General features: G+C 53.3%; 1 protein-coding gene across 2 annotated transcripts in view; it reads left to right on the forward strand.

Moving 5' to 3' along the window:
• The window catches only part of PITPNM2 (phosphatidylinositol transfer protein membrane associated 2), a 159,187-nt gene that overhangs the window by 35,832 nt on the left and 108,504 nt on the right, over nt 1-14,851 (forward strand). For both annotated transcript variants that reach the window (XM_055551047.1, XM_055551045.1), the window contains exon 2: nt 2,953-3,041. The gene's annotated coding sequence lies outside the window, so the exon portion shown is untranslated. The remainder of the gene's footprint in view (nt 1-2,952; nt 3,042-14,851) is intronic.

The raw sequence follows: 14,851 nt of genomic DNA on the forward strand, positions 1-14,851 counted from the left end.
GGTTTATTTTGTAAGTTCATTTGTATCGTCTTTTTCTCTAGGTCTATCCATGTTGCTGCAAATGGCTTTATTTCATTCTTTTTATGGCTATACACTTGAAGTATATCACAATTTTATTTGTCGACTATACTTCAGTAACACTGGGGGAGGGAGCTCAAAGGAATAAAATGTCTTTGTTCCTGGTAAACAGCAACACACTGCACATCATTTAGTTCCAGAACTTCCCTCCATGCCCCCCTAGACCACAGCTACAGGCGTGCATGGAACACGTGTGCAGGAAGTCTCAGCCTGGAATTGTGTTCTCTTTTGATGTTTCATCCCCTTTAAGGGAGCAGGCTGATTGGCTTTTCGCCTTTTGTGTGAGTGGTCATGGGAGGAAAGCCAAGTCCTCCCGCAGCATCTTCCTACTTTATTTCAGTGTGCTTTTGCCCCGCTGCCCCTAGAGCTCTGTCCCGCCAGGAGCTGCCTTGCTCTTTAAGTTGACCCTGCATTCAATTTTTGGATTTTAAATGCTTTCTTTTGTCAGAAAAATCATTTCCCCACCATGCACCCCTGTGTGAAGAGTGAGCATCCTTTCTCGCAGCCCCCCTCGGATCTTCTGCAGCGGGTGGTAGGGGGAAGGGGGTGTGTGAGTCACAGCTGACCTTCTCACCTGGAAGAGGTGACATCCTGGGAGAGGTGCACACAGTGGAGGGGAGTCACGCTGAAGCCGGCTCGACTTTGACTAAACCTCTTGGCAGGTTTCCTGACCCCTCAAATGGGGAGATGGGCACTCTCCTAGAGGGGTTGGTGGTTGTTGGTGGAGCTAAGAAGCAGAAGAGAGGAGAAGTCCTGCAGAGGCAGGGCATGTACGCCAGGGCAAGCCAAGGGTTCTGATGGGATGGAGCCGGGGAGCTGGCCGAGTTAGTGTGTCTGGGAGGGGAACTGGCACCTGGGTCACCTGGGATGTTTCGTTCTTCAGGGGTTGCACATGTAAGTGCGGGGCAGAGAAGGAGCCTCAACCCCTGCAGGCCGGTCCCAAAGAGGAATTCACAGCATTTGCCGAGGCTTCCCCCGGAGGGAGCGTGGGACTGCAGTGGGGTGGGCGGCGTGTGAAAAGCCGATCTCTGTCGTTTGCAGCCACACCTCCCACCACTGTGCCGTCGCTGGTTATCTTTTCACCTCCCTAGTTCGCTTCTCTTCCTCCTCTGAACTCTCACCGTCTGTGCCCTCATTCTGCAATGTATCACTTTCATTTTTCTGGGGCACCATGAAACCCCCCTCTTCTTTGATTTTTACCTCTGGTGTCCCTGGTTGCCAGGGACACCCAGCACCAAACACCCAGCACCCAGGCTGAGGTGCCTGGCCTCAGCCCCAGGAGTAGGGTTGCTCTGGAGGAGGGTTCCTGCAACAGTCAAGGCTTCTGCCTTCCCATCATAGTCACTGGGAGGCCTCCAGGACTGCTGCCTGCCTCCTGGGCACCGTGCACGGGAAGCACCGATGTCAGACAAACAAGAACACGTCTTTGTAACCAAAAGTGGGGTCTGGCTGCTCGAAGCTCAAAAACCAGTAGAGAGGCCAGGTTGGTGGAAAGGAAATGGATGCCAGCAAACGGGGATCGGGGGAGGCGGTACACCTGTCCAAAGGCTGACTTTCCCTCCCCCACCATGCTGCACCAACAATCAGGGGGCAAGAGATTTTATAGATGGAGAGAGGGGGCTCCAGGCAGAAACAGCAGAGTCAGCTCTGATGCTCATCTTGAAATTGGTCTTCAGCGGTCTGACCAGCGGTCATCTTGGTGGTTTTAAGTATAGTTAATCTTCAGTTCCAGGATTGTTTCCATTTCTTTGAGGCCAGTTCTCGGAATTGTGGCAGCTTGTGTCATGGCTTGTGTCTGGTCATCGTGTAGTTAACTTCTTCCACTTAGTGGGGGTCTCTATCTGCGAAACAGCTGCCAGGACACGGCTGGGAATGTTACCTATAGCCCTTGAGGAGGAACTGGAGGTCCTTGACTATGTTTAATGACCAAACTATCATTATTTGGTCTCCTTTGACTGTTTTCCTTTGTTTCTGCATCTTCTTACTTCTCCGATTAAGCTTATTGTTTGGCTCAAGTTTTTCCACAGACAAAAGGCAGGCTGTGGGCATGGTTGTGGAGGGTGGGGTGGGCAAGGACCACAGGGGTCCTGCTCCGTTTCATGTTGAGCTGCACACGTGGTTCAGGGGAGCATCTTGTGTCCTGGGGGGAGCCCTGGATCGGGTGGCGGCTTTCATGGTGCCTGCGCATGTTCTATGCTCTTGTAGGCTGGCTGCACCCCGGGACTCCCTGGAAATCTGTTTCTCCACCTCTTTTCATTTTGTTGTGAGTGCTCGTCTCTGGCCTCTGGTGGAGGTGGGCCTCCAGCCACATACTGCCCAAGTTCAGGGGCTTGATTAGAAGGTGAGAGTCATCTGCATCTCCCCGAGAGGCTGACTGTGACCCTGTCCCAGGCATCAAGATGCTGGCTAACTGCTGACCGAGAGCTCCGGGCTGTTATATCCCGCCCCTCCGCATCCCCGTCTCCCGCCTGCCTCCCCTCTGCAGCTTGAGGTCCCGAGGTCCCGCAGTCCCAAAGGTTGATGGGTGAAAAGCCTCAGGTTTGAGGCTGAGGGTGCCACGCTGGGCTTCTGAAACAAAAAAGCTTCCCACATGTGCTAGAGATGTGGGTTTGGGTTCCTCGGGCTGTCTTCCTAACAGAGGGAGTCATGGGCAGTGTCGGGTGGATCAACCTCCAGGAACGTGTCCTGGAAGGAGTCCCTTTTGTCAAATGAAGACTCCTTTAGCCAGGTGTCCCACTCCTGTCCTCTGGTCACATCTGGATTTCTCTGGCGTTACTCAGGATGAGGCCTGGCCATGTGGATTTCCCAGTGGGCTCTGAAAAATCAGAGCGACTAGGTATCTCACCCCTTCGCCCTCTGGCCTTCTCCCTGCAGGATGCTGGCCAGGCTGCCCTGGTGCCCCATACCCTTCTGTGGGCCTCAAGAGTAGGACATCAGTGCTGCCTTCTCACGCAGACCCGCAGGTAAGGACTGCCCCCCTCAAGCTGTGGAGTTTGGGGGTGCAGGGGCTCAACTGCCGTTTCCTCTTCTGTAAATATCTGACTTTGTCTGATTTACATGGGGTAGATTGTATTCATCAATCCTGCGTCTTGTAGATATTGACTCATCTTCACCTAGCAGGAAGGAGTGATGTTCTGTCTCTGGTAGCTTTGGCTTCCCCAGGGCAGCCTGTGTTACTCTCCTTTGTACAGGGCACCCTGGGGGTGCTTCTCTGCTCTTGGTTCCCTGGCTCAGCCTGGTCCTCCCCACCCCAGTCAGAGACAGGACCAGAGTTTTGGGGCTTCCAGGGTGAGCTTCCCAGGTGGTGCTAGTGGTAAAGAACCCGCCTACCAATTCAGGAGACCTAAGAGACATGGGTTCGATCCCTGGGTCAGGAAGATCCCCTGGAGGAGGACCTGGCAACTCACTCCAGTATTCTTGCTGGAGAATCCTACGGACAGAGGAGCCTGGCGGGCTACAGTCCATGGGTCACAAGGAGTCACACATGACTGAAGCGTCTGAGCACGCAGTCTGGGTGCTGGTTTCCCGTGTCTCACAAGTTGTGGTTGGCAACATGGAAACAACAGTGTGAGTGTTTTAGGGTAACCACCTCCCTGGAGGAAACTGAGGCCGGAGGCTGTGATGGGCTGGGATCCTCTATGGAGTCAGGACCAGTAGCGCATCCCCCAGGGGCTGGCCCTTTCTCTCCTTCTGCCCCGAGTTCTCGCAGGAGCCCCCATGCTGGCTTCCGGTCCATCTCATCCCATTGCTGTCCTGAGTCTCAGGCCCCGGCTTCCCTCTGTCCCCTTTTTGTCACACCCAAGGCCTCTGGTGGGCAGAGCAGCTGAAGTGATGTTGCCTTTTCCTTTCCTGAACATCGATGAACTCTTCTCCCTGTGTGCTAATTGGCTGGTTTGAGCTTTGGGGCTCAGAGAGGGGACATTCCATTTGGGGAAACTAACCTGGAGGGAGAAGAAGGGAACACTAAAGTCTCTGGTTTCTGCTGTGTCGGCTGGGCTATGGGTTGTAAACGCACTGCCTCTGCTAAGCACACAGTAACTTGTGCAGAGGCCCTTGCCTGCATGTGTGCTTAGTCGCTCAGTCGTGTCTGACCCTTTGGACTGTAGCCTGCCTGCCAGGCTCCTCCATCTATGGGATTTTTTCAGGCAAGAATACTGACAATCCCTGTTTTACATGAGGCAGCTGAAGCTCAGAGAGGGCAAGTATCTGGCTCAAGGTCACACAGCTAGTCAGTGGTGATCTTGGCATTGGACCCCAAGTCTAGACCCATGCACATGACGTGGTTTCCCAAACACAGCTGGGCTTCCCCATGGGCTGGGGGCCTGGCTCCAGGTAAGTCCCCCTGCCCTCCCCTCCTCTCCCCTCCCCCTCCACACCTCGCTTGGGCTTCCTCTGCTCCCTGGGCACACGGGGCCCAGCAGACAAGGCCACAGCCATGGGCCCACTCACTGCCGTGTTTCACCGTGGGCTGTCTCCTCTAATTGCTCACCCGTTTTTGTTGCTGTGAAAAGGCCTCCAAGTGCTAAGAAGGAAGAGTGCTGTGTTGTATTTTTTTTTTCTTTTTCTTTTTTGTGTTGTATTTTTTGTTCTGTTGTTTTGCACGAATTTTCTCCAAGGTGTCTCAAATGGGTGTTTGGGGAAGGAGTTGACATGGGGACACAGGGGCCTCTCTGCCTCTCCGCGGCCACTTGTCCTCCTGCTGGCCGGAGGTGGGGGCCTGGTGAGCCCTCCTCGGCCCACACAGCCTGGCCTGAGCTCTGACATCAGTTCATGTCGGTTGGAGGGGCCCTGCTCCCACAGAGCCTTCGCTTCCTGTTTCCTCTTCTACAGGAAGGGGGTTCTTGTCCTTCCTGATGGCCTCGCACCCAGTTCCGTGGTGTTACGGACGGTGGGCTTACAGCCTCCCCTCATCTGCAGGTCCTCACTTAGAACTCCTCGGGGACTCCCTTGGCGGTCCAGTGGTTAAGACTCTGCCTTCCAGTGCAGGGGACGCGGGTTTGATCCCTGGTTCAGGAACTAAAATGCCACACGCCTCACGGCCAAAAAGAAACCAAAAAAAATAAGTAAATAAGAAAGATAGAAGCAATATTGTAACAAATTCAATAAAGACTTTAAAAATGGTCCACATCAAAAACAATCTTAAAAAAAAAGGAACTCTTCAACTTCTCTTGTTCACCCAGCGAACATTTACTGAGTACCCAGTGACAACTGGGTACCATCCCAGGTGCCCGAGATGCAGTTCTGCAGTCTAAGCCCCTGTGGGGTTTCTGCCCTGGTGTTGGCCCAGTGTCCGCTCTGCCCTCTCACCTCTGCGCTTTGCATATGCTGTTCCAACATCCTGAGGTTCCCCCTTCTGGGCTCTACCCTGGACCCCCAGACAGTGAAGACAATCACGGTCACGCCTTACCTGCCTTTGAGCTCTTCTTGGGAGTTTGTGGCCTGGTCAGACATGGAGACCACTGGACCCTGGATGGCAAGAGGCAGGGGGTGGTGTGGAGTGAGATGCCCCTTCCGAGAGGGAGATCAACTCCTTGTCTCCTCTGCAGGGGGCTGGAGAGGAAAAGGCTTAAGGAGCAGGGTGTTTTTGTAGAGAAGCTCCTTGCTCCAGAGGAACCCAGAGCCCGTCCTTCCCGGAGGTGGGGGTGGGGTGGAGGGCGGGCAGGGGGCAGCTAGAGTTGTCTTCGCAGCTCAGCCTGGCTGCATTCGCGTTCTGCATCCTCTGACCTGACGTAGGAGCCGTCCATCCGCAGGAGGTCTGCCTCTAAGAGGGGGGTCCCAGTGGCGAGAGCATCTGCTCTCAGCCCCGCCTCTCCCCAAAGCAGAGGACTTTTGCCGTCCTGAGCAGGTGAGCAGAGCTTCTAGCTCTTAGTGGGGGGGGCGGGCTAGTTCTTGGGGTGGGGGCTCAGCCGGGGTCCCAGGGCCCAGGCTCGGAGTCAGTCACTTCCTTCCTGACTCCCCAGCTGGCAGGGAGGGGCACTTCCTGCCATTGTCGCCACTGCCCGCCAAGGCCCCCGCAAGGTCACTACTGTCTCCTGAGGAGGAAGAGAGCTGATGACAAGGGCAGGGACCTCAGACCACAGCCGCAACCGACACACTGTTCGTCCACACCAGTCCGAGCCACCGAGCTGGCCTCCCCACCTCCCCTCGGGCCCCTGGGTGGAGGCTGAGGGAGGGGTAAGGTGTCTTTCCTTCATTTGTGGAAGCTGTACGCCCCCGTCTGCACCCCAGCCCCACATGGGAGGGTTGGCTGACAGTTCCCGGATTGTAGGTCTGCTGGGTCAATGAGGGAGGCCACGAGCATGCACGGAGGGGCGGGGTGGGGAGGGGCAACAGGAGCAAGGACTGGGGTTTGCCTTGTGGTCCTTCGAGGTCCCCCCACAGCGCTTAAGAATCAGCTGGGCAGGATTTGGTGTCCCCTCAATGTCCTTTCCTGACCTCTCCCATCCATATTCCCTTTTCTTTCTTTTTTTTAAACATTTGTTTATTTTGGCTGCGTTGGGTCCTAGTTGCTACACACAGGATCTTCGATCTTAGTTGCAGCATGCACACTCTTTAGCTGTGGTGTGTGGGACCCAGCTCCCCGACCAGGGATCGTACCCGGGCCCCCCTGCATTGGGAGCTCAGAGTCCTAGTCACTGGACCACCAGGGAAGTCCCCCATATTCCCTTTTCGCCTGGCCAGCCCTGCCCAGACTCGGGTAGAAAGTGGAGGGGGCTTCCACTGGAGCCTGACCCTCCCTTCTTTCCACGTTCTCTGGGGAACCTCCCCACCCCACCACCCTGCCGGGAGCAGTGTCCTTCTACCTCCCATTTCGTCCTCTCCTCAGGAGCCCCAGGTACCCACTCCCGGGGTTTGCCCTCTTGGCCTCGGTGACACACATCTTCCCCAGAACATGCTTCACCTTCACCCAGGTGGCAGGAGCTGCACTTCTTGGGCCTTGTTTCTGGCCTCTGCTCCTGGTCACTTGTGGACGTTCGCCCGGGCACCTTTTGGAGAGCCAGGCTCGAGGGCCCTTGGCTTGAGAGCTCTGGGGTCGGCAGGGCAGGGTGGGGCGAGCAGCTGGCTTGGCTTTAGTGGTTGGGCTGGGGTGCCCCTGGAGCTCTGTCCGCAGGCTCTTGGCACTGCTGCCCCACTTCTGGCTGCCCTTTGCTCTCTCTTCCCCTGTGTCAGCCTCTCCCTGGTTCTTTCTTTTAAAATTAATGGATTATTTTTGGCTGCACTGGGTCTTCATTGCTCTGCATGGGCTTTCTCTAGTTGCGGTGAGAAGGGACCACTCTCCCACCCGGTGTACGGGCTTCCCATCGAGGTGGCCTCTGTTGTTGTAGCGCACACGCTCTAGGGCACTTGGGCTTCAGTAGTTGCGGCTTCCAGGCTCTAGAGCGCAGGCTTAGCAGTTGTGGCACACGGACTTAGCTGCTCTGCAGCATGTGGAGGCTTCCTGCACCAGGAATCAGACCCATGTCTCCTGCATTGGCAGGAGGATTCTTAACTCCTGGGCCACCGAGGAAGTCCTCCCTGGTTCTAATGAAGAGCCCACCCCTTGAGTTTTCCTTCCTGTGCTTTCCCCTTGATGGGTGTCTCATGCAGTAATGAGCTTTGTTTATAACCCTGTCTTGCCCAGCAAGGAAGCATCTGCTTATGGAATGACCCCCCACACCTCCTGGGGACCAGACCAGGTCTGTGTCATTTCCTTGCTTTGTCCCTCCACATACTTCCTGAGCCTTGAACCTGCCCAAAATAATCACTTTGATTCTCGGAGACAGTGTCCAGAGCTTGGGATTCTCAGAGGGACTCTGTCAAGCTGGAGGGTCATATAGCCTGAGACCATTTTTCTTAGTCGCATGTCCAGACTACCACAAATAATCAAAACCTATTCGTTCAACATGTATTTAGTGCGTGGCTGCTTTTCTGGGAGCTGGGTATAAAGGCGTGATAAAACTTTTAAAACTCTAGCCCTCCTGGGCTTATAGTCTAGCAGGGGGGTAGACATACAGTATATAAATATGCAGTAAAATATATAAGTACATCAAATGGTGATCACAGCTAAATAAACAGGGGGAGAGAAGGCCTCTCCGGTCAAGGACATTTAAGCAAAAGCCTAAAGGAGGTGAGGGAGAGAGCTAGGAGGTTATCCCAGGCAGATACAACCTGTGCAAAAGCACTGAGGCAGGAGTTTGTCCAGGGTGCTCAAGAAACCTGAGTGAGGGAGTGAGGGAAGGAGCGGGAGGTTGGAGAAATACGAGAGCCCAAATCCAGCAGGGCCTTGAAATCCTGTCTGGACTTTTGCCTTGATTAAGTAAGGTATGATACCACTCCAGAGTTTGACCAGAGAAGGGCCAGGATCCAACCTGTGCTTTAAAAGGATGGTTTCTGGCTACTGTGTTGAGAACAGACTGGATGGGGTGAAGAAAGGAAGCAGGGAGACCAGTGGGGAGACGCACGCAAGAGGTGAGCTGTCAGGTGCTGGGCCAGGGTGGCAGCATGGCACTGATCAGAGAGTTGGGCTCCAGGCATGTTTCAAAGGCAGAGCTGGAAGGAATTGCCGAGGAATGAGGTGATCCTCATTGTGTGTACTTTTTTCTTTTTAAAAAATATATATTTACTTACTTGGCTGCACTGGATCTCAGCTGCGGCACACCGGGGATCTTTGATCTTTGTGGCAGCATGCGGGATCTTTAGCTGTGGCATGCAGACTCTTAGTTGCCACATGTGGGATCTACTTCCTGACCAGGGGTCAAACCTGGGACCTCTGCATTGTGAGTGCAGAGTCTTAACAACCTAGTCTGGAAAGTTCTTGTGTGGGCTTTTAAAAACCAGGTTCTCATGGACTTGAAAGGACCCAAGAGATCATCTAGGCTTCCCAGGTGGCTCAGTGATAAAGAATCTACCTGCCAATGCAAGAGATGCAGGAGACTCAGGTTCGATCTCTGGGTCAGGAAGATCCCCTGGAGAAGGAAATGGCAACCCACTCCAGAATTCTTGCCTGGAGAATCCCATGGACAGAGGAGCCTGGGGGGGCTTCAGTTCATGGGGTCTCAAAGAGTTGGACGTGACTTACTGACTGAGCACGTAAGAAGACATCATCTAGTGCAACCTTTTCACTTAACCTACAGAGCCAAGACTGGAGCTTCTGACCCCGAGTCCACAGTGTTTGTAGCTGAACCCATGGTGGCTCTGTAAGGAGACCTGCATAGGTGTGAGGTTCCAAGGGAGGAAGGCCCCTGACACTGCAGCAGAGCATGGGGTCCTGGTAGACTTATTGGCTGGCAGGAACCTGGAGTGTAAGCTGGAGATTCTAGATGCTCTGGGTCTTTAATGGCTCTCTCTGGGCCCGCATTTTGATCTCAGTTGGGCTGAAGTCTTGGTGGTCGTGTCTAAACTCTTGGGCAGATCAGAGGCAATGCTCTTATGCATTTTTTTTTTAATTGGAGTGTATTTGCTTCACAATGTTGTGTTAGTTTATGCTGTACAGCAAAGTGAATCAGCTATACCTGTACGTAGATCCCCTCTTTTTTGGATTTCCTTCCCATTTAGATCACCACACAGCCCTGAGTAGAGCTCCCTTGTGCTATTCAGTAGGTTCTCATTCAGTTCAGTTCAGTTCAGTCGCTCAGTCGTGTCTGACTCTTTGCGACCCCATGAATCGCAGCATGCCAGGCCTCCCTGTCCATCACCAACTCCCGGAGTTCACTCAGTCCATCGAGTCAGTGATGCCATCCAGCCATCTCAACCTCTGTCGTCCCCTTCTCCTCCTGCCCCCAATCCCTCCCAGCATCAGAGTCTTTTCCAATGAGTCAACTCTTCGCATGAGGTGGCCAAAGTACTGGAGTTTCAGCTTTAGCATCATTCCTTCCAAAGAAATCCCAGGGCTGATCTCCTTCAGAATGGACTGGTTGGATCTCCTTGCAGTCCAAGGGACTCTCAAGAGTCTTCTCCAACACCACAGTTCAAAAGCATCAATTCTTCAACACTCAGCCTTCTTCACAGTCCAACTCTCACATCCATACCTGACCACAGGTTCTCGTTAGTTACCTATTTTATACGCAGTAGTATATGCATGTCAACCCCAATCTCCCAGTTCATCCCACCCAGTCTTCCCCCCTGATGTCCATATGCTTGTTCTCTATGTCTCTGTCTATATTTCTGCTTTGCAAATAAGTTCACCTGTACCATTTTTATAGATTTCACATATGTGGGTTTATATGATATTAGTTTTTCTCTTTCTCTGTGCATGTTTTTGAAGGTTTTATTGAGCTAGTACTAAGGTGATGGCCCAGAGACAAGGTCGCCTTGCTCTGGAAGAGCTAACAGTTTGAGGAGACAGACAGGTGGACCGAGGATGCCCCCATGATCATGGATAATCAGGCTCAGGTGTGAGGCACGTGCAGGCGCTGTCCAGGCCTGGGATCTCTGTCCCAGGGTGGACTCTATGAACAGCCACTACAGTTACCAGATACCCCGGGGAACACGAGTCAGAGGCCTCCTGCATGCTTAGTGGTCTACTTAAATCCACAGTTCATCCCTTATAAGAAAGGGAGCAAGGAGGGTAGGTGGGGGCTGGGATCTCACTGCCTACAGCTGTGTCACTCATCACAGGCTGCGCTTAAAATACGGGGACCCAGGTGCAACTCCTGGGAGGCAACCTGTCACCTGGTGGCCACAGGTGGTCCCAGGACAGGGCTGATGAGAGCGTGGTGCCCAGACATGGGAGATGGAGCTGGATCACTGAGGTGGGGCTTGAGCCTCAGTGGCCTGGTGTCACGCCTACCTTGGTCCTTTTGTTGGAGTTTTCCTTGGGAGCTAGAAGTGTGCGTGTGTGCTGTGCTAAATCGCTTCAGCCATCTCCGACGCTTTGTGACCCCATGGACTATAGCCTGCCAGACTCCTCTGTCCATAGGATTCTCCAGGCAAGAATACTGGAGTGGGTTGCCATGCCCTCCTCCAGGGGCTCTTCCCAATCCAGGGACCAAAGCCTCATCTCTTAAGTCTACTGCATTGGCAGGTGGGTTCTTTACCACTAGTGCCACCTGGGAAGTGAGGGGATGGCAAAAAACAAAACCCAGACAGACTCCCTCCAGGGCACGAGCCATTTAGTCCTTGCTTGCCTTGGGCTGCAGCACTTGTGGAGGACGGAGGGGGACCCTTCCTAGCCTCCCTGGGGCAGTTCTCAGGATGGGACCCATTCTCCAGGACAATCAAGGTCCAGTGCCGTGCTCAGGCTGCGCCTGCGTCTGTGATGGGTTTGGGGATCTGCGACTCCTCAGTTTCCCGGAGGAAAGGGAGTCTGTTGGCTTGTTCCTGCAGCATGCTTTCCAGGAGGGGGGTTCCCAGATGAGAGGAGCTGCCTTAAGTCAGGTGATCATTCGAGTAACACAAATTAAGCACCTTCTGTGTGCCTGAGCTGTTCCGTGTGCTGGAGGTGAAAATAGAGCAGAGCTGTGCTTTGAGAGGCTTAGAAGGAGAGCCACGCCTCCTCCCTCAGTTGGTCACTCCTTCCCTTTGGTTCTCGTGAGAGTTATAAATACTCTGGGGAAGTGTGTTGCCCTTACTCCCTGGTACCTCCCTGTGCACAGGCTTATCCATTGGATCCAAGAAGCAGGCCAGGGCGACAGGATGAGATGAGGCAGCAGCGGGGAGCCGAGCTGACATCCCAGCAGGAGGACTCCTCCTCCAACGTCACAGACCGCCCCAGGGCCAGCCCCATTCCCGTGACTCACGCTTTACTCCCATCTCAAGGGGACTTCTGAGGTCAGGGGTGTGTTTTCTTGAACCTTTAAAGCATCTTGCAAGAATGGCCTAGATTTAAAAAGACTGTAACCAGAGGAAAGAGGGCCCAAGAGACAGGCAGTTTAGGGACGTCCCCAGTGGTCCAGTGGCTAAGATTCTGCGCTCTCAACGCAGGGGGCCTGGGTTCCATCCCTGGCCAGGCATCTAGATCCCACAGACCACAACTAAGCGTTCACATGCACAGCCAAATAAATAAATGTTAAAAAAGAGGGGGGCAGTGTAGAGTAGCTTGCCCAGTGCCTGGCACTTAGTAGGTGCTCAGTGAATCAGTGTCCCTATGCCTCAGCCTCTGGCAACCACTCATCCGTTTTCCATCTCTGTGGATTTGCCTATTCTGGACACTTCGTGTAAATGGAATCCTACAATATGTGGCCTTTGGTGACTGGCTTCTTTCACTCACAGTGATGTTTTCAAGGCTCATGCACGTGGTAACCTGAATCGGTACTTCATTCCTTTTTATCTCAGGATAACATTCGCTTGAGTGGATGGATACATATATCCATTCATCAGTTGATAGGCATTTGCATTTTCCCCACTGTTTTCTTTTCGGCTGAGCTTCACAACTTGCAGGATCATAGTTCCCCAACAAGGGATTGAATCCCTGTCCCCCTGGTCAGTGAAAGCTCAAAGTCTTAACTGCTAGACTACCTGGGAATTCCCCCCACTCTCGGATTACTGTGAATAAGGCTGCTCTCAACATTCATGTATACATTTTAAAAAATATTTCATGCGTACATTTTTATAATATTTATTTTTATTTATTTGGCCTCACTGGGTCTTAGCTGCTGCATGTGGGATCTTTAGTTTCAGTAAATGAACTCTTAGTTGCAGCATGCGGGAGCTAGATCCCCGACCCAGAATCAAGCCCAGGCCCCCAGCCTTGGGAATGAGGAGTCTTAGCCACTGGACCACCAGGGAAATCCCCCATGTATATGTTTTTGTGTGGACCTACATTTCATTTCCCTTGAGTACATCCCTAGAAGGGGAATTGCTGGGTTATATGAAAACTCTCGTATTTAACATTTTGAGGATCTGCCAGACTTTTCCAAGGCGACTGTCCCATTTTTCAATGCGCACTGTTTTATAATGATGGTCGTGCAGAATTGTGTAGTGTGGCGGTTAATGCAGGGTCCAGAGCCAAGCTGCCCAGGTTTAGAATCTGGCTGGGGGACTTGGGACAGGTCCCTTCACCTTTCTCAGCCTCAGTTTCCTTGTCTATAAAATGGGGACAAGATTAGTGCTCACTACAGGTTGTCATGGGGATTAAATGAGAATGTCTATAAAGTGCTTGGTGGGGGCTGTATCTAGTTTTTGCTATTGTAAGTATTTCCGTGCCCCCACCCCAAGACTGCAGGCACTGGGCACATAGTAGGTACCCCGTCCATGATATTTTACAGCCTGGGTCCCCAACCTCCTGGACCTAATGCCTGATAATCTGAGGTGGTACTGATGTAATGATGACAGAAATAAAGTGCACAGTAAATGTAACTCACTTGAATCATCCCCACACCATCCCCTCCCCCCAGCCCCGGTCCATGGAAACATTGTCTTCCATGAAATCAGTCCCTGGTGCCAAAAAGGCTGGGAAGCGCTGTTTTAAAGGATGCAGAATTGGCTTCTGGGGGTACCACATGTTTTGGTGCTTTTGATTCTTCTGATCACCCCTGGGAAAGCTCCCTAGACTGTCACTGTCTTGCACCCTGGGAGCTCCCTTCACTTGGAGGGTCTGACAGGGATCTGTGATGTTAGGGGTGGCTTCAACTCCAAAAGGCACTTTGACCTTTGACCCAGGAACACAGGGAGCATTCGGACGGAGCCAGGCCTCCAGAATCGGGGGCGGTTTGGGTCACTCAGACCCAGCAGCGCTGGGGAGCCGAGACCCAGCCCCATGAAGCGGCCCCTGTTCCTTGGCAGCCCAGCTCCTGCTCTGAGGTCAGCCTTTGGGGAGGAGGAGGCAGCCCTGGCAGGAGCCCCGCAGAGAGTCAGCCCAGTGATGGAATGTGTCCTTGGAGCCCCACGCTGCAGATGTGGCCCAGAGTCCCCAGGGCCTCGCCAGCCCCCAGGCACAGAGACAGGCCTGCTCCCTCGGCCGGGGGGTGGCCCTGCTGTCGGTGCCCTGGCAGAGCAGCAGCTCATCAACCTGGCAGCACTGGGTGTTCTCCAAGCAGTAGGAGAGCCTGGCAGCCTGTGTGCTGCCCAGATGGGGAGGAAGAGTCAGAGAGCACCCGGGCTTATCATTCACCTCGATTACTGAAGAGAGTCCAGTCTTTAGGAAAACAATTGGAGGGAGGTAGGAAAAAATGACAGCTCTGTGTGAGGGGAGGAGGGAATTGGTTCACTCTCTCACCTGGCAGATGTTTACTGTGCCAGGCAGTGGGTCACGGGGAGGGAGGAGAGTGTGCCATCTGGGATCAGACACGAGTCAGAGCAAATAGTGCATCAGTAGAGGGAGGCACAGAGTGCAGCCAGACCAGAGAGAAGGCAGCAGCCAACTGCCTGATGGGGAAGATTTCATAGAAAGGGGAGGCATTTCAACTGGGTTTTGAAGGATGCATAGGAGTTGGACAGGAGCAAAGTGGGGAAGGCACAGGGAATAGCACGAGCCGATGCCTTTAGTACTCAAAGTGTGTGGTATTTTGGGTGGTGGGGTGGGGGAAATCCCAAGTGGCAGAAGTGCAGGGTCAAGGGTGGTGAAATGGAGATTAGCCTGGAGAGGGACTGGATCCTACAAAAGTCCTGCTGACACACACATCAAGGACCTCCTAGCAGGGAAGGAAGAAAGCAGCTGAGAAGCCCTATCTACAGAGTTGAGGCCAACCTCATTATAAACCCAGCTCAGTCACCAACTACAATGTGGTCTTAAGAAGATTGAGGGGTTCAACGTCCCAAAGGCCTCATGTCATCATCTGTGAAATGGACAGGTTGAATCTACCTGGCCCAGGGACCAGGATTGAATGGAAACTATGTGGGACGGCCCGTGGTCACT

The sequence above is a fragment of the Bubalus kerabau genome, chromosome 16 (genome assembly GCF_029407905.1).
Source record: "Bubalus kerabau isolate K-KA32 ecotype Philippines breed swamp buffalo chromosome 16, PCC_UOA_SB_1v2, whole genome shotgun sequence".
Taxonomy (NCBI): Eukaryota; Metazoa; Chordata; class Mammalia; order Artiodactyla; family Bovidae; genus Bubalus; species Bubalus kerabau.